Raw genomic sequence first — 19,093 nt, 5'->3', positions numbered from 1 at the left:
TGAGATGTTTCTGCTCGCCTGTGGGGATGTGCTGGAGCCCTGGGGTTTGCTTTTTGGCTCCCCAGAGCCTTGGGGCTGGTTTGTTTGTTTGTTTGCTTGTGTTTTTCCCCTTCCAGAGCACCTCGGAGCCCTCCGTTTGGTTCCTCGGCCCGCCGCTCGCTTCTCCGTGCACCCCGGCTCCTCGGGTTGCCTTTCGGAGCGCCCTCGATGCTTGGGGCACCCCAGAGCCCCCCCCCCAACACTGCACCCCGCTGGCTTCACCCCAGCCAGGCGGGGAGGGGCTCGTGCAGCACCTGCAGGCAGGCAGGAGGCAGAGGAGTTTGGCAGTGATCCCCTTGCCCTGCCCAGCACCAGGAGGAGGAAGAGGAGGGAGCCGCGGTCCTGTGCCCGCGGAGCCCTCTCCGGCCGGGCAGCGCCCAGCAGCTCAGCCGTCAGCAGCCGGGCAGAGGACGGGCCACCAAGGGCTCTTGTCTTTCCCTTGCAGCCCGCCCGGCCCTGCGGCAGCGCCAGCGGAGTCAGCGAGACGGCCGGGCCCGGCCCCCGGCCCCCAGGGACCCGATCCCGGAGCCCAAGGGGGAGAGCAGCCTCCTCTCCAGGGAGAGCAGCGTTGCCGGCCCGGCCGGGCCCCCAGGCGGTGGAGAAAGCAGCCACGGCCGCTGCGGGGCCATCTAGGTCCCCGGGGCCCCGACCTTTCCGCAGCTGGACGTGGGCGTTCCTCGTGACAGCCAAGGTTTGGGCGTCAACTCGGCTGGGGGCACGTGGCCGAGCAGCGAGGGCGCCCCAGGCACAGCGAGGCCGCGGCGCTTTTTTGCCCTGAGCAGCTCCCTGGAGCGGGAGCGGCTCCAGTGGGGCCAGGCCTGCCCCTGCCCCCCGGGGGAGCCGGGCGGGTCGAGGCCGGCCCCCGACACCCACCCCTGCCCTTAAAGGCAGGCTTGGGAGACTGTCAGAGTCTTCAAGCCTCAGGGTGCTCTTCAAGTAGCTTGGAGTTCCTTAATTTCTTCCTGAGTCCCTCAGTGTAACTGGAAGACCAACCTCAGGGACTCAGCCCACCTGGGAGACCTCTCTTCTGCAGGGCTCCCAGGTCAGCTGTGTTCCTTACAAGTCCCTAGGGGCTGTCAGAGTCTTAAAGTCTCTGGGGGCTCTGAAGGGAACCAGGAGGCACTGAGGAAGACATTAAGGAGCTCCAAGTACCTGGAAGACCAACCTCAGGGAGTCCGCCCACCTGGGAGACCTTTCTTCTTCAGGTCTCCCAGTTGGGCTGAGTCCCTGAGGTGGTTCTTCCAGTAACTTGGAGAGCCCCCAGAGACTTGAAGACTCTGAAAGTCTCCCAGCCCTGCCTTTAAGGGCAGTGGTGGGCGTCGGGGGCAGGCCTGGACCCGCTTGGCTCCCCCGGGGGGCAGGGGCTGGCCTGGCCCAATGGGGGCCCTGGAGGCCCCTGGGCTCCCTAGCCTAAGAGACTTGTGTGGGGACAGAAATTCAGCAAGGCTTTTTTGCCCCCACACAAGTCTCTTAGGCTAGGGAGCCCAGGGGCCCCCAGGGCCCCCATTGGCTCCCGGGGGGGGTGTGGCCCAATGGGGGCCAGGCCTGGCCCCCACACCCCCCACTGCCCTTAAAGGCAAGGTGGAGAGGCTTTAAGGCTCTTCAAGTCTCTGGGGGCTCCTTCAGTTCCCTGAAGAGCCCCCAGAGACTTTAAGAGCCTTAAAGCCTCTCCACCTTGCCTTTAAGGGCAGCAGGGGCAGGCCTCAGCCCAGACCCCCCCACTCCCCAGCCTCAGGGCTTTGGTGAGGGCACAAAAAAGCCCTGCCCAGCAGTTGCCCCCACACAAAGCCCTGAGGCCAAGGAGCGCTCGCTGCTCCCTCGTCGCCCCGGCCTTCCCCGCTGCCTCCCGGGCTGGAGCTGGGCTGCCAGGGCCCCTGCTCAAAGAAAGGGCCAACCTGGGGGCGAGGAGAAACAGCCCCTTGGGACAGGAGCTCTTCCCCGAGCAGGGAGAACGCAGCCTTCGGCAAGCTGCGAGCAGGCGTGAACAGAGACCGCGCACAGAACACAGCACGTGGCACCTCGCCTCAGCTGGGGCTCGCGCCAAGTTTTATTGCCCAGAGCCCAAACACCTTCGCGCGGTGCCACCGTGCCCGAGTCCCACTTGGCTCTTCCTGGGGAGCAGGACGAGCTGGCAGGCGCAGGCCGCCTTCCTGCTGCGGCAGCTCCTGGAGGGGTGCGTGAAGGCCAAAGCCGGATTCTTGCTCCTTTGGGTGGCGGGGGGGGTCTCTGGGAAAGCAGGTCACTTCCTCAGTGCAGCTGGAGTCTGAAGCTGGGGCCCCAGAGAGCTGCGGGAGGGGTGGGCAAGAGACGAAAGAGCAGCTCTTGCCAGCAACCAGCACCTAGGAAAACAAAACAGAGCTCTTAAGAAAGAGCAGGACCAGGCACTTTCCCCTCTCTCAACACTCGGGCCCGACCCCGCGTCCCCCCTGGGGAGCGGGCGCTGGGGCTCTGCGCACTGCGGCTCTGCCTTCTGGCCTTCAGCGCATCCACAGAGCACGGCTCCTGCTGAAAACAGAGCAGAAACGCACACAACTAGTGGCCCCAAATATGAAAAAACAATACTACTACTACTAATGAAATAAATCAAAACCAGAGCCATAGCTTGTCTGGCACCTACCAGGCCTCAAAGGTCTCGGAAGGAGCCCGAGCGCCGCTGCTCTCTGCGCGCTGCCAGGGATGGGCAAAACGCCTCTTCCTCCCATACGCAGCTCAGGCCCATTTCTCCTCCTCCTTCGTGTGCAAGGCGACAGCGCTGAACACCAAGAGGCCTGCCGTCAGGGAGAAGGCGCCGGCACAGTACAGAAATGCCGAGGGGACACAACGTTCCTACTGCGTGGGCTGCAGGGGACGCCCAGACACCTAGAAAAGGAGAGACCCTCTCTCGAGTCTGGCACTGCACCACAACACAGCAACAGCAGCTCTTGCACACAACTCACACTCCCTCTCCTGTATTAGTGCCCGTGGCTTCCCTGAAAAGGCAAGGGAGCTCTTGAGGTTCTGCCCCAAATCACTGCTTTCCTCCTTAGCTAAAAGCTCGCAGACATGTCCCACCTCGTTTTCCAGCGCCACGTTCTCTACTCTGCAAGAAACAGTTGCACAATTCAACTCTCCGCAACACCAAGACTCTCCGGGCTGCCTTTCACAGCAACTGCCCAACAGCTCCCCAAAAAGGGGCAGCCACAAGCACAGGTTGTTGGGAAGCTAAACAACTCCAAAAAGCAAAGCCAAAGAGAAGCAAGTCCAAAGTCCTCCAGCCCCTCGTACGCTCCAGGACACTGCAGCCCAGCCAGAGCTGTCCCAGAGAGCCCCTTCCCCTGGCACGAGACATTCCCACCAGCCTTACCTGCGGAGAGGAGCCCCGGGGAGCGTAACCCAGTCGGTCATGACCTACTGGGAACTGAAACACCCCACAGCCCTCCGGCAGCGGGAGCTGCACGCCCCAGTTGCCCCCTCAGACAGACAAAGCGGCCACGTTGAGCTGAGCCAGGCAACAGAAAACACAACCGAGAAACACAACCGAGCTCTCAGTGAGCACATCAGCTCTCAGCAGCCACAAAGGAAGCAGACAGAGATCTTGCAGAGACAGGACACAGCTCCCACTACGCTTCTCAGCTCCCCAGGCAGCTGAAACCCCAAAACAGCCTCGCCAGTAAAACACATCTTCTACTTATACGCTTCACAGGCAAGGAGATGGTTTTTCCCCCTGGCCAAATGATACGCTCTGATTCCACTTTCTACAGCAAAGGCTGAAAGCTCTGCACGGGCAGACAGACAGACAAGGAAGGACCCCGCGCCAGCGCCACCACACGCCGCGCCACCACCAGGCTCCAGCGGCTCCCACAGGGCTGGGAACCAGCCTGCCAACACCCGCCCCCGAAGAAAGCCCGAGGGAGGGCGGCAGCCGCGCTGGAAACCTGCCGCCCCCGGCAGCGGACGAGCCCCCGGCGGGGCGGGAAGCGCCACCCGGCCGCCTCGGGGCCGCCAGGGAAGCCCTTGCCCGAGCGCTGCCCCCTCCCCGGCGCTCCGGACAGCCCGGCCGCCGGCTGCCAACGCTCCCTCCTCCGGCGCCGCCCGCAGCCCGCCGGGCACTCGCTGCACGGGCCGGCAAACAGCGCCCGCAGACACCCAGCGCTCCGCTGCCGGCGCTCGCTCCTCCGCGCCGCCCGCCGGTGCTGCCAGCAGCTCGCGGCCGGCACCATCGCGCACGTCCCGCTCGGTCCCGCCGCGCTGCCAACGGCGCTGCCACAACCGTTGCGCGTTGCCCAGGCGAGAGCGACCGGCCGCCCCGACCGCCTCCCCGCGCCCGGCCCGGCCCCCCCGCCGCCCCCGAGCCCGGCTGCGCCACGACCCGCCGCGCGTCCCGCAGCCTGCCGCTCTCCAGCAGCGCCGCGCCACCGCACCACACAGGACGCGACGCGACGCGACGCGACGGGACCCGGCCGCCGCCGCCAGGCGCCACCACACAGCCGGCCACCCCGCCGCCATCTTCGCCGCCGGCCGCTCGCTCCCCCCCTCCCCCGGCCAGAGGCGGGAGCGGGGCGCCAATCAGCGGCGGGCGGCGCGCAGGCGCCCTCCAATGGCCGAGAGGCAGCTGGCCCGGCCGGCCAATCCCCGCGGCGGCCCGGGCGGAGGGCGGGAGGGAGCGGAGAGAGGCCGGAGATGGCGTCCGGCGGCCGTGGGCGCCGCCGAGCGGGCGGGCGGGCGGGCGGCGGGGCCGGGTCTGCCGGCGCCAGGGACGCGGTCCCCGCTGTCCCCCCTCAGTGTCCCCCTCGCTGTCCCCCCTCAGTGTCCTCCCGCCCGTCGCCGCCCGGTCGGCTGTCGCCGGCGGCAGAGGGCAGCGGGGAGGGCAGGCGCCGTGCGCGGGCAGGGCAGGGGCTGCGGGCAGGGCAGGCAGGAAGCGGCGCTGCCTCGTGTGACCCACGTCGAGGCCCCGCCGAGCTCCTCCCGGCCCGGGTCGCCCCCGACGGGCTCGCCCGGTCCCAGGCCGCTCTCCCCCAGCTCATACAGTCCTGCCCAGGCTCGTGCGGGCTCGCGCGGAGCTTGTCCAGCCCCTCGTCCAGCCCGAGGGGCTCCTACGGCCCCGCACGGGTCTCCGCGGGCTTGTGTAGTCCCGCGTTGAGCTCGGGGGGGCCCGCGCCCGGCTCCACAGAGTCACAGCATGGTTGAGGTTGGCAGGGACCTCTGGAGATCATCTAGTCCAACCCCCCTGCTCCAGCAGGCTCCTCTAGAGCGTATTGCCCAGGATCGCATCCAGTCGGGTTTTGAATGTCTCCAGCGAAGGAGACTCCACCACCTCTCTGGGCAACCTGTGCCAGTGCTCACTCACCCTCACAGTCGAGAAGTTTTTCCTCAGGTTCAGGTGGACCTGCCTGTGCTTCAGTTTGTGCCCGTTGCCTCTTGTCCTGTCACTGGGCACCACGGAGAAGAGACCGGCCTCAAACTCTTGAACCCCCCCCCACCCTTCAGATACTTGCACACATTGATGAGATCGCCTCTCAGTCTTCTCTTCTCCAGGCTCAACAGGCCCAGCTCTCGCAGCCTTTCTGCAGAGGAGAGATGCTCCAGTCCCCTCATCCTCTTTGCAGCCCTCCGCTGGACTCTCTCCAGGAGTGCCATGTCTCTCTTGTCCTGGGGAGCCCACAACTGCACCCAGGACTCCAGGGGAGGCCTCCTCCCCAGGGCTGAGGAGAGGGGCAGCATCACCTCCCTCCACCTGCTGGCAACACTCTTCCTCAGGCACCCCAGGATCCCATTGGCCTCCTTGGCCACAAGGGCACACTGCTGCCTCATGCTTCACTTGTTGCCCACCAGCACTCCCAGGTCCTTCTCTGCAGAGCTGCTTGCCAGCAGGTCAACCCCCAGCCTGTCCTGCTGCCTGGCCTTCTTCCTCCCTAGGTGCAGCACCTTGTGCTTGCCTATGTTGAACTTCAGGAGGTTCCTCTCCACCCAGCTCTCCAGCCTGCCCAGGTCCCTCTCCATGGCAGCACAGTCTTCTGGCGTGTCAGCCTCTCCCCCCAGTTTAGTATCATCAGCAAACTTGCTGAGGGTGCACTCTGTGCCTTCCTCCAGGTCATTGATGAATACATTGAACAAGCGTGGACCCAGGACTGACCCCGGGGGACACCGCTAGCTGCAGGCCTCCAACTAGACTCTGCGCCACTGACCACAACCCTCGGCGCTTGGCCATCCAGCCAGTTCTCAGTCCACCTCACCAGCCACTCATCTAACCCCCACTTCCTGAGTTTACCTGGGAGGATGTGATGGGAGACAGTGTCAAAAGCCTACGAGTTTCTATGGGCCTGAACAGGGCTCGTACGGGCCTGTGCTGAGGTCATACAGGTTCGTGCCAGGCCCTGCAGGCTCATTTGCGTCCATGCTGGGCTCTGCAGGGTCCTACGGGCCCCCACAGGGCTCCCTGGGCGCGTACGGACCCACATGGGGCTCTATGGGCTCATCCAGGCCCCCACTGCGCTGGTGCGGGTCCCTGCCGGGCCCTAGGGGCTTGTGCAGACTTGTGCTGGGCCCTCCAGGCTCCTATGGGCCTGTGCCAAGCTCGTACAGGCCCGTGCCAGGCTCTACAGGCTTCTAAGAGCCTGAACGGGGCTCTAGGGGCTTGTACAGCCCCATGCCAAGCTCACATGGGCTTGTGCCAGGCCCTGCAGGCTTGTACGAGCCCTTGCTGGGCTCTGCAGGCTCGTACAGACCCCCACGGGACTCCACGGGCTCATAGGGGCCCATGCCAAGCTCGTAGGAGCCTGCGCCAGGCCCTAGGGGCTCGTATGGGCCCTTGCCAGGCTCTGTGGACTTCTATGGGCCTGCACGGGGCTCTGTGGACTCATACAGAGCTGTTTGGGGCTGTATGGGCTTGTACGTCCCCATGCTGAGCACATATGGGCCCGTGCCGAGCTCTGTGGGCTGGTACGGTCCTGCACAGCGCTCTACGGGCTCGTACGAGCCCACACCAGGCTCTGTGGGCTCGTACTGGCTCACACTGAGCTTGTTCAGGTCAATGCCAGGCCCTGTGGGCTGGTACGGGCCCGCACTGGGCCCTAGGGACTCCAACGGACTCGTGCTGGGCCCTACAGGCTCATACGGGACCGCTCCGAGTTCGTACGGGCCCGTGCCGGGCTCTCTGAGCTAGTATCAGTTTGCCGTTATCTTTGCTGCCTTACATCTGCCTTAGGCCTCCTCATTGCAGTCTTTCTCCTTTCCCTTCCTCCCCTTAGACACGTCCTGTGTGGTTTCCAAAACATGTTAACCCCATCTTCTGTGCCCATAACTGAGGCTCGAAAGGAAGGCAGACAGCAGGAAAGGAAGGCAAAAGGAAAAGAGCGGCTTTTTGATAGGAAGCCGACAGTCTTAAAACCCATTAGGCTAGTAACTGGGGTGGAGTTATCTCATCTAACTTTAGGAAGCCAAACTTAAGGTCTGAACTGCTTCTCCGGGCTCCCTCCCTAGGCTGTGGAGAAAAACGGGCCCTTCCAGAGAGCCCTTCACCCAATCGATCCCCGAGAGCGGTGGGACTGCAGAAGGACTGCACGTCTCTAGCCGTTATGTCTGCCACCGGAGGAAAATGATAATCCTGTCTAAATGTAGTCTCACGTGTGCAAGGGGTGTATCAAAGCATCTGGAAAGGACTCTCGCCACGTGGTGAGCCGAAATCCCGAATTCCAATTGTGACTCTGTGAAATACTGGGGTGCCAGAGGATTTCCTGGAACTGAGAAGGATGTAGAAAAGCATGACCAGACTAGTCAAAGAGATGACCCTTTCCGTTAAAGGAACGGGAGCCTGGAGGAGGGCTCTTCAGGAAGGAAAAGAGACAGCTGAGAGAGGTAGGAGAGAGCTGCCTGGAACGAAGTGCTGTGGGAAAGGGGAACAAGGCAAGTCTCGGTGTCCTTCAACAGCAGCTGGAGCTAGGAGGTGCCATACTTGAAGAGAGAAGAAAAGGAGGTATTCTTTCAGCCCCAAAGGGTTGGAGAATGGAAGCAAATTAAAGGGCATGCTTGATTTGTGGCCACTTGGAGACAGGAGAGCGAAGTAGAATTGCTGCTCTAACTTGTGCTGCTGTTGTTGTTGTTGGTGCTGGAAACAGATCCCCTCAGGTGAGGCACGGCGACACGAAGAAGTCATTGCCTAGTGAGGAGAACAACAGCTTCTTTGACTACTCCCTCAAGAAAAACATAAAATAAACACACTCCTTTTATTTTGGAAACACTCTCTTCTTCTTTTTGCTTCGAGCCTAATTAGGAATAGTAGGAAAAAATGACATCACATTCCCCAAGAAAAAACACTGGTATTTACTGCATTTGTTCCTTTAATGATTGGAGATGGGGGGGGGGGTCTTATTTAGGCTGTGTATTGGCTTTGGTACATCAGGAAAATGGCAGACCAAGCTGACCAAACAGTGTGTGTCCACTTGGCACGTTGTGAATAGCTCTCGAGATAACACTGACCTTAACGACTATGTCCCTAGTGAATAGAAAAGGGCACCTGCTCACACGCAGTTTTACACACGCACCCCCCCCCCCCAAATTAAGATGTAAATCTTAAATCCTATCCTAGGGGATCATCTTAATTATCTGCATGGCAGACAGCTACAGTTATTTTGGATGCCTTAGTGCATCATAGCAAGTGGGGTACCCCAGGGGTCGATACTGGCTTCAATCGTGTTCAAGTTGTTCCTCAGAAACTTGGCTGAAGGGACAGCGTGCACCCTCAGCAAGTTTGCGGCTGTTCTGAACTGGGAGGTATGGTTGCAACCCTGGAGGGTCGTAGCGCCGTTCAGTGGGAGCTCAACAGGCTGGAGAGATGGGCAGAGGGGAAGCTCATGAAGTTCAAGCCAAGGAAGGGCAGAGTCCTGCCCTGCAGGAGAAACACCCTGGTGCAGCAGTACAGGCTGGGGAGTGAGGTGCTGGGAGTGCAGGTGGCCAGCAAGTTGAGCACGAGGCAGCAACGTGCCCTTGTGGCCAAGAAGGCCAACGATCTCCCGGGCTGCAGTAGGCAAAGCATTGGCAGCAGGTTGAGGGCGGTCATCCTCTCCCTCTCCTCAGCCCTGGTGAGGCCTCGCCTGGAGTCCCGGGTGCAGGGGTGGGCTCCCCAATACAAGAGAGACATGGAGCTAGTGCAGTGAGTGCAGCTGAGGGTTCCTCAGATGCTGAAGGGATGGGGGCATAGGAGGAAAGGCTGCGAGAGCTGGGCCTGTTCAGCGTGGAGAAGAGACGACTTGGGGGGGGGGCAAGATCTGACCAATGGGTATAAATATCTGAAGGGAGGGAGTCAAGAGGATGGGGCCAGAGCCTTGTCAGAGGGGCCCACTGACAGGAGGAGAGGCAGTGAGCACAAACTGAAGCACAGTCAGGTCCGTCGGACCATGAGGACAAACGTCTTTGCTGTGGGAGTGACGGAGCGCTGGAACAGGCTGCCCAGCGAGGTCGTGCAGTCCCCATCCGTGGGCATAGTCAAAAGGCATCTGGCTAGGGTGCTGGGCAACCCGCTCTAGGTGACCCTGCTGGAGCGGAGGGGTTGGACTAGATGATCTCCAGAGGTCCCTTCCAACCTCCACCGCTCTGTGAGTCTGTGACCAGAGCCCCATGGAGGTGCAGAGGCAGACAGAGGTGGCCGAGGGGCAGGCAGCCGTGCGGGCCTGAAGGGATGTGCCCTGCCCCTCCCTAGGGCGGCGGGTCACAGCAGGGGCCTTTGTGACCCCATGGCGCCCCATGGTGTTGTTGGGCACCACTATGGCATGAGCAAGGCAGTGTCCGGGAGGACGGCAACAGGAAAGGAAGGAGCACGCAGGGCTGCTGAAGGAGCCCTTGAGCGCGCGATGTCTTTCCCTGTCGCCCCGGGCAGCCCCACAGTGCGAGGCGTTTCCCCAAGGCACCCCCAGCTCAGACCTGGGTAAGAGGGCTGGGGCTGGGGCTGAGCAGCTCCCCAGGGCCTCAAGGGGGCCCTTGGCCATGGCCATGGCCAGGAGAGGAAGGAGCAGGCAGGGTGATGGGGTGGGGCTGGAGCTAAGGTGCAGGAGAGCTGGCGCCAGGGCCCAGCACACCTGCAGCGGGCAGGGGGACGCCAATGTCCCGCAGGGAACCACCCTCTGCTGGTGGCGTTAGCGAAAGGTTTTCCTTCCAAGAACATCTTGGCAAAGCCTGCGGGCATTTTCCAAATGACACCTTTCGCATGGAAAAACCACAGCCGTGGGCTCGGCCTTCTCCAGCCAGGCTGTCTGCTAAGCCCAGGGGGACAGTGCAACTGTTTCCAGGTGCCAGGCCTGGCCTTAGGCTCCTCCATTCCCAACGGCCCCCTTTTCTTCCTCCCTGCAGGATGGAGAAGAGACCTCCCAGGCACCCCCGGGTGGCCTGGGAGAAGAAGGATGGCTCCGTCAGCCGCCCTAGGGTGGCTTTGAAGGAGAAGGAGGAGAATGGACCCCCTAGGCACCCAAGGGTGGCCTGGGAGAAGAAGGATGGCTCCGTCCGCCGCCCTAGGGTGGCTTTGAAGGAGGAGGAGGAGGATGGACCCCCCAGGCACCCCAGGGTGGCCTGGGAGAAGGAGAAGAAGGATGGCTCCATCAGCTGCCCTAGGGTGGCTTTGAAGGAGGAGGCGGATGGACCCCCCAGGCACCCCAGGGTGGCCTGGGAGAAGAAGAATGGCTCCGTCAGCCGCCGTAGGGTGGCTTTGAAGGAGGAGGAGGAGGACGGACCTCCGAGGCACCCCAGGGTGGCCTGGGAGAAGGGAAAGGATGACGACTCTGTCAGCTGCCCTGAGGTGGCTTTGAAGGAGGAGGACAGATCCCCCAGGCTCCCAAGGGTGGCCTGGGAGGAGGATGAGAAGGATGGCTCCCTCAGCTGCCCTAGGGTGGCTTTGAAGGAGGAGGAGGAGGATGGACCCCCCAGGCACCCAAAGGAAGCCTTGGAGGAGGAGGAGGAGGAGGACGGAGGCCCTTCAGAGAGCCACCCCAGGAGGGCCTGGGAAGAGGAGGAGAAGGAAGAGGAGGAGGAGGAGGAAGAGGAGGAGGACGACGAGGACGAGGACGAGGAGGAGGAGGAGGAGGAGGGTGGACCCTCCACCTCCACCAGGGTTGCCTGGGAGGAGGAGGAGGAGGAGGAGGAGGAGGAGGAGGAGGAGGATGAGGATGGAGGCCCTTCAGGGAGCAGCTCGCAGCCGGAGCAGTGCTCGCTCCAGCCATTGCAGCCAGGTGAGTGAGTGGGCACCCCTGGGCTGGGCAGGACCGGGGGCTGCGAGCCCATAGCTGGGCACAGGCCTCAACTGGTCCCTGTCTCCTGCCAGCCCCGACAGCTCTGCCCACTCTCTTTCTTGGTCACATCTAGGGCAGCTTCTGCCAGGAGAGGAGGAAGCCCTGGGAAGCATGCGCACCTTTCTGCGAAGCGGAGGCAAGGTAACGGCAGGCACTTGTGCCTGGGCTGTGCCTGCATCTCCTGGTGGGTGGCCCCTGCACGTGCAACGCTCAGGCGGCCCCGCAAGGGCTGCTGGCTGTGCAGAGCTGCTCCCGTAGAGGCACGCCACGCACCACTGCGTGGCCACAAACGCTCCGGTGCTGCTGCCCATGCCTCTGGCGCACTTATGCTCTCCGTCTCTCTCGTCCTGCTGCTGCCAGGAAGAGGCCGAGAAGCTGCAGTTTCTGGCCTACGTCTGCATCCTCTGCAGAGGCGCCAGCACGGATGTCTTGCTGCGGGTCCTGCTTTTCCTGTGCAGGGTGGATCTGGCAAAGGCAATCGAGGTGAGGGCGCAGGCCGGGGCCTGGGGGAGTGGGCAAGCCTAGCCGGGCACTGGCACACCAGGGAGGCCAGGACTGGGGTGCGTGAGCGTGGGAAGGTGGGGAGCCCTTGCTCGTGAGCGCAGCGCTGCCCACTGCAGGGCTCCAGAAGCCACCGAGAGCGGGGCGACGAGGGGGCTGCTCTGGGTGCCAGCGCTGGGGTGCGACGGGGGCACCTGGGCTCTGCCAGCCTGGCAGGCTCCTCGCTGGCTGCTGACAGCTCCCACGCCGCGTCCTCGCTGCGCTCTCCAGGTGCTGTTGCGAGAGGAGCCCGTGGAGCAGCTGAGCACTGCGGTGCGGCAGCAAGCCTTCCTCGCCATCGCTGCAATGAGGTAGCTGCCCCAGCCCCTGCCTTGCTCAAGGCCTCCACAGCCTACGGACCTGACGGCACCAGCTGCAGCTGGGCGGCATCTCCCGTTCGGGGGCAGTCTGAGCGAGGTGTCTGCGGGGCCTCTGCTCTCCCCTGCACGGGCCTTGACAGTGCTGGAGACGGGAGGGCAGAGAGGGCCCCGGGGCCCTGTCCAGTGTCTCTGGACTTTGCTCACGAAGGCTGAGGCAGGAGATGCAGAGGGTATCGGGCACATGCTGCCGGCCCGTCCTCTGTCCCTGGGCCAGCATCACAGGAGGAAGAGGCGCCTCCCCAGGGGCCTCCCCACCTCGCAGCCCTAGCAGCATAGGCTCTGCCGCCCACCAGCTCTGGAGGTGCCACTGTCAGCCCCCGGCTCTGAGCAGCGCCTCTCCCTCCTTGCAGCAAAGCGAAGCTGGTGCTAGATGGCAACCAGAAGACAAGCCTCCTCCAGTCCTGCTTCTGCGCGGTCTTCTTCCTTCCTCCCACAGAGCACATGCAGAGCTTGCAGGCTGCCCTCTACTCCAAGGTACGCCCTGGCCGAGGGCTGCAGAGCCCGACAGTCCCCCTGGGCTGGTCCCTGGCTGCTCTGTGCCGAGAGATGAACGCAAGCTCCAAGCCAGAGCAGCACTGCAGCGCGGCTTCCCCACCCTCGTGCCTTTTCCCCCTTGCCCTGCCGATGGCCCCGTGTAGTGTCGCCGAGCTGGTCCTCGTGCGGCAGCTCCTCTGCCCTAACCCTCTCCCTGGGCACCGCAGGGCCCTGGGTGGCCCCCTCAGGCTGCAGGGATTCAAGCCCCTCTCCTGCAGGCAGGGGGCTCCAGGGAAGAAGTGCCACAAGCCTCTGTCTTCCTTGCAGACGCTGGCTGCCCTGGACAGCATGCTGCAGGCGCTGGTGCTCACATGTCTCTCGCCTGCTCTCCTGGAGCTGCAGAACATCCTGCAGGTGTGGCATTTACGCAAAGAGTGGCCTTCACAGGGACTGACTGTTTCTCACCCCAAAACAAAGGGACTCTCTGGAGGGGACCTCCCTCTGCTCGGCCCCGCAGCGCTAGGGGCAGAGAGCATGCTGCAGGGAGAGGAGCGTCTCCCTCGGGGGAGCGAGGCTTCCCCACCGTGCTCTTCTGCAAGCCCAGTGTCTCCTGGCTGCAGTCAAGAGTCCTTTCTTGCCCACCCGACTCCTGCAGTGGAAGGCAAAGCCCTAACCCCTGGCCCTCCGCGACAGGAGGGCCCAGCGGGCCCTTTCTGGCAAGCAGCAGAGGCTGCAGGAGCCACGGGAGCCTGCTGCCTGCCCGGCTCCAGCCGCTCAGCCGAGGGGACTTGTCCCTAGTTGGGGGGGACTCGCAAGGCAAGAACCCACTTACAGGCTTTGCTCCTGCTCCCAGGAGCTGAAGGGCAAAGCCGAGCAGGCATCAGCAGAGCTGCCTCGCTTGCAGCAGCTGGCAGGTCACCGCGCAGACCAGCAGCTTTTCTCCTCCCAGGTCCTGCTGCCCTTCCTCCGGTCCAAGCAAGCAGCCACGCGCCAGAGGGCTGTGGGGCGCATTGCCGAGCTCACGCAGCTCCTGGTCATCCCTCCCTTGCTCAAGGTAAGCCGCCTCAGGACCAGGCAACCTCCAGCCGCCCCATCACCCCTCCATGGTGCTCCGGAGCCTTCTGCAGCTCCGCGCTGCCTCCAAGGGAAGCCTGGCTACAAGGTAGGGCACTCAGCAAGGCCCTGCCCTGAAGCTATGCTCTTGGCCATGCCTCGGTGGGCTTCCTTCTGCAGGCCCTGCTCTCTCAGACGCCACCTCTGCTCGCAGCCCTGGGCAGGACAGCACTGCCCTGGGCACACGCTGTGGGCCCAACAGCGCCCTCCACAGCTCCCGCTCACCTGCGGTCCAGTCACGGCTTAAACGTGGCCTTGGGGCTTTGGTGGCAAGCAGCACCCTTCAGCCCTGCCTCCCTCCCCCAGGTCTGCTCGCCCTTGGAAAGAAGCAGTGACGGCCCTGACGACTGCAGAAGGAAGCAGTTCTCCATCCTGGGCGGGCTGGTGGGACACGTCATCCTGTGCTGTGCCTGCCAGGACCAAGGCACCAGTCACGGAGCTGCAGAAGCTCTTCACCACCTGTACACGTTCATCCTACAGGAAGAAAGTAAGAGAAGCGGCCGCAGGCTGAGTCCTTCCGCACACGCACAGAGCCAGGCAAGGGCAGGCAAGGCACCGCGCTGCCTCAGCCACTCTCCGCAGCAGCAGCAAAGCGCCAGAAACTCCTGCATTGTAGGCGCAGGGCAAGCACTGCGTAAAGGCCAGGGCCCACAGAGCCCAGGCTCAGTGTAGCGGGCCCGTAAGCAGGAGGCCATGGGGGATGTGACCTGCAGCCAGCTCTCTGGGGAGAGAGGGGGCATGCACACACTGTTTAATAAACAGCAGCCACCTCCTAGACTTCACGCAGGGCCCTCAGCTGCCTTGCTGGAATCCCTCGCCCGCTTACCAACGGGCTGGAAAACCTTCAGCAGCCCCTGCTCCTCTTAGGGCTTGTGTCTCGCTTCCTACTAGAACGGCTGCTCAAACGCCTCTGCCTTGTGGTAGTCTTAAAAGCCATTTCCCCTCCCACCTGCCTTGCGATAGGCCCAGGACTTCCCCGGAAAGCCTGCTCCCCATCCATTTCTGGCACGCCTGCTTTCTCTGCCAGCAACGTTTCTCCCTGATGCCTGCAGGGTACCACCTCTGAGTCACCATCCTCCCTCCTAATTGCCCTGTGTCTCCCCTCCTGTCCAGGCATGGAGCTGTCCCACGATAGCCCAAAGCACCTGCAGATCCAAAAGGACAGGGAAGAGGCAAAAAGCCGCCTTTGGCCGCCCAACGACGTTAGGGAAATCACGGCGGTAAGGAGCGTCTCCGTTGCTGGGACTGCCGGCCGTGGGGTCAGCACGATGCTCAGATGGACAGAAGGACCCTTTGACAGGGGGACTAACGGGTGCTTGCCGTCATCGGGCAGGGGGCTCGCCTTGTTCTTGAGCATGGACTAGCCACAAGTTTGTGGCCTGGCCCCCTCCCCCCCCACCAGAGCTCTGCTTCCCCACAGGAGCAGCAGAGGGGCACCCTGAGCCCAGCCGCCCACTTCCTGCCTGGGGCCATCACCCAGCCCAGCTCAACCCCTGCTCCTGGCTCTCCTGGCAGCACAGAGCCAGCACTGCCACACGCTTCTCTCCAGAGCCGCTCTCACTGCTCAGCTGGGCAGCAGCCAGCAGCACGAGGGCACTGCGTGTGATGCATCTCTCTTCCCTGCCTCCTTTCTGCTCTAGATGTTTGCAAAATACCTCCAGGCCTCGGAGAGAGCAGATCTCATTGTCGTAGCCATCAGGGCCATGAGCTGCTCCAGTGCCTTTGTCACACAGGCAGCCGCTCACATGCTGGATGTGCTGGTGACAGAGGACGCCTCTCAGCTGAAGCACGTAAGTCGCCTGCGGCTGGCATGGCCGGGGCTCGAGCCCTGCAGGGCATTGTTTTTCCTCTGGATGCAGGTCTCCCTCCCAGGCACCTAAGAGCCTTTGAGGCCAGCACGGAGCAGTGGGAAGGGAAGCAGTTGTCGGTGGGAGCTGGAGAAATGCCTCCCTCCATGCCATGTGCCCTGCAGGTGGCCAACATCATGAGGTGCATGTGCAGCTGCCTGATGGCCATCAAAGAGGCGTCTGCCCGGCACAGCGTGAACAGGGCTCTTCTGGAGCTGACCTGCGCACACCCTCACGAGGCAGTCCTGAGCCTCTTGTACTGTTCGCCAGCATGCAACAGGTACGGGGCTCAGCTGCCTGCAGGGCTCGGGGCCCAGCAGCCTTGGGAGCTCATGCCATGGGGGCTACCAGAGCGGTGGAGATCTCCAGGATCCCCGCTGAGGGACTGGACCCAGTCCTGGTTGTCACTGTTTACCAGTGCTGGTGCATGAGCCAGGGCTGCAGCAGGCAGAGGTGATCAGGCCTGCCTGGAGCGCTGCTCGAGTGAGCCGCAGAGCCTGGCTACCTTGGTGCCTGCCTGCCCCATAAGGAACTGCAGCTTGGCCACGTGCTGCTGGTGGGGCAGGGCGCACTGGCTGTTGCTAGCAAAGGGCAGCGGGCAGAGGCAGGGCTGGTGGCCAGCCTGGGCCCTCCAGGGCAGCCAGGCCACGGCGCGCCCAAGGCAGCCTGCTGACAGAGCGCTCGGGGCCTACAGCGCTGCCAAGGCCATGTGGCGGGTGATGGTCTCAGAGCCCGGCGCTGCAGAGAAGGTGCTGCCCGAACTACTGAGGCTGCTGGAGGACTCGCCAGTGGACAAGACATCCGCCTGCATCAGCAACAACGCGGGCATCCTTTTGTGGGCTGTGAGTTTCCAGGCGAGGCCTCCATCACCTTCAGGGCTGTGCTTGCCTCCCCAGGCAAGAGGCAGCGCTCCCTTTCGCCTTCCCCATCTGCTCCCCAAGCTGGCACCTCCCACAGGGCACACACACCTCAGGGCCATGGCCAACAGGGCTCTGCCCAGCGTCTAGCCTCTGCTGGGCCAGTACACTGGGCTGCCAAGCACCGCCTGGAGCCCTGCGCGCACAAGCACGAGGCCTGCCTAGGCAGCTCTCTGGCCTCCTGGGTCTCTGCATCTCCTGGCCTTCCTCAGCAGGCTGGAAGCTTGTGTTAGGGGCAGGCTTAGCGGTGGGGACCGGGCTCAGGGCCAGGCAGGGCCCACGCACAGCCCAAGCAGGCTGCAAGGGCTGACACAGGAGATACGCGAGAGCCGCCCCCCAGGTTGATGTCCATGCCCACGCAGGGAGGCTCGATGGGCCCATGTCACAAACAGGAGCTGAGCCTCAAGAGCTTCCATGACTTAGCCCTGCCCAGACAGCCAGGCCACGCGCACACTGCGCTGCATCTGCTGGGGCACAGGGCACCACCTGAGCCTCACGCCCCAAGCTCGGCCAGGGCAACACCGTCTCATCATTGACAACCGTCTCTGGGGGTTTGTTGCAGGCAACCAGGGCGCTGCACGAGATTCTCCATCAGCCCCTCTGCCCCCAGGAGGTGAAGCTCTTTTTCCCCCAACTCCTCCTGGCACTGCTCTTCCGGATTGCCCTCGCTCTCGAGATGATGCCAGAGGAGGTTGCTGTCTTCTGGGGGGAATGCCAACAGCATCAGGCTGCTGCCTCCAGCCCCACCAGGTACTGCCTCCCACTTCCCCCACCTCTGCCCTGCACCTGGAGCCAAGGCCAGGGCTCCCAGGGTGACCTGGCCTTTCCTCTGCGGGCAGGTGCGCAGCAGAGGCCATGAAAGCACTGCTCTGCTGGGCTAACTACAAGAGCCAAGTGCTTGCCATGGAGAGCAAGGGCGCCTGGGACATGCTCCTCACTGCCGCCACCCACCACTGCGGAGTGGCTTTGCTGGCCATGTGAGAGCCCCCTCCTCCCCGCTCTCCCCTAGCCCTTCTCCCCACTGGTGGGACGCCCTATACAATCCCCTTCCTCGTGGCTGACAGGCCGGCCCCAGCTCTCCACAAAGGAGCTGCACTCTCAGCCCTTGTCACTGAGGGATGGCACAGGGGAACGGCAAAGGGCTGGGTGGGCGGGTGTGTGTGTGTGTGTGTGTGTGTGGGGGGGGTGTCTCTCTGTCGCTGCCCAGCTCTGAGAGCTCCTGGAGGAGAGCTGGTGTTACCAGGCACAAAAGAGGGTGATGCACAGCAGCAGTCGCCTCCCCCACCCCCACCCCGGGCAGCCCAGCAGGGAAGGGGCAGGAGGCACAGGGGAACACTGCAAGAGCCCGCGGGGTGGGGGCACGGGGCATGACTCCACAGTGCGCAGGACATGGGCTGTGCTGCAAGGCAGACTTCAGGGCAGGAAGGGAGCTTCTCCAGCCTCCTCCACCAAAATGAGCCTCCTCATGTTGGGCACTGCCTTTCTAATGGCAAGCTGGGGTGGCAAGACACCACACCTCCAGGAGCAAATGCTGCTGCCTGCTGGAGTTGAGCACAAACATGGCCTCGCCCTGCCTGGCCTGGCCTGTGGGAGAACACCTAGACTGGGCAGTGCCATCCCACAAGAGGTTGGCCTGCCCTGCTCAAGGCCAACACTACCTTCTTCCCCCTGCCAGAGAGATGAGGAAGGCCCCCAGGCCCCAGCGTGCCTACATCTTCCACCACCTGCTAGAGCTGCTCAGCAGGGAGAAGCCCTCCCATGAGATCCCTGCTATGGCTTTCCTCGTCGAGGTGAGCTCAGCAGCCAGCGGTGCATCTCTGGGGTGCCTCAAACCACTCTGCTCTCTTGTGCCCACCACTGCACCGTGGGTGGCAATGAATGGAGCGGGGTGGTGGGTGCACTCCGAGCAGTACCTCGGTCCATTTCTGGTGGGGGAATGCTTGCCACTACCTGTATTTCCTATCTATCTGCTTTGTGCCTGCTCTCCCTACTCAACTGCTCCTCAGAGGCATGACAGTAAGAGGCTGCAGCTGGTGGCCTGGCCTGGAGGAACAAGCAAGCTAGCTGCACAGCACAGGACAGGGCCACAGGGGCTCTCGCAACCACTGCTGCCTTCAGGCTGGCCCTTGCCCGGGTCTGGTGGCCTTGCCCTCAGCTGGTGGTTGGATCCAGCACTGCAGGATATGGGGAGTCCTGCAGCTTTGTCAGTCTGCCACTGCTGTGTGTGTTTCAGCTGCTGGGCTGTGCTGACCTCAGAGGAGAGGACCATCACATCCTGAACCTCTTCCTGAGATACCTGCAAAGCCAGAGCTCGGTGATGCGCAGGCTGGTGTTCAGGGGCCTCCTCAGGCTGTGGGAGAGACCCGAGATGGTGAGCGAGCGGGGACAGCCAGCTGAAGCCATGCCAGAGGCCTGGGGCTGGGCAGGAGGGGCTGGGTAACTCAGTAGCTTACAACTCAAGAGCTGTCCTCTTCCTCTGCCCACTTTGGGAGTCCTTTGGGACAGGGCCCTGGCTCTGCTGCACAAGGAGA

The 19,093-nt window shown here is 63.2% G+C and overlaps 1 long non-coding RNA gene across 1 annotated transcript; it reads right to left on the bottom strand.

Moving 5' to 3' along the window:
- Nucleotides 1-2,039: 2,039 nt before the first annotated feature.
- LOC138067307 (uncharacterized) lies at nucleotides 2,040-4,558 on the bottom strand. Its single transcript, XR_011141181.1, has 3 exons — nucleotides 4,440-4,558; nucleotides 2,657-2,898; nucleotides 2,040-2,378 (listed from the first exon to the last, which is right to left on the bottom strand). It is a non-coding gene; the product is annotated as an uncharacterized lncRNA (long non-coding RNA).
- Nucleotides 4,559-19,093: the final 14,535 nt, after the last annotated feature.

Source organism: Struthio camelus, chromosome 5 (genome assembly GCF_040807025.1).
Source record: "Struthio camelus isolate bStrCam1 chromosome 5, bStrCam1.hap1, whole genome shotgun sequence".
Taxonomy (NCBI): domain Eukaryota; kingdom Metazoa; phylum Chordata; class Aves; order Struthioniformes; family Struthionidae; genus Struthio; species Struthio camelus.
This window is presented reverse-complemented; position numbering and strand designations above follow the sequence as displayed.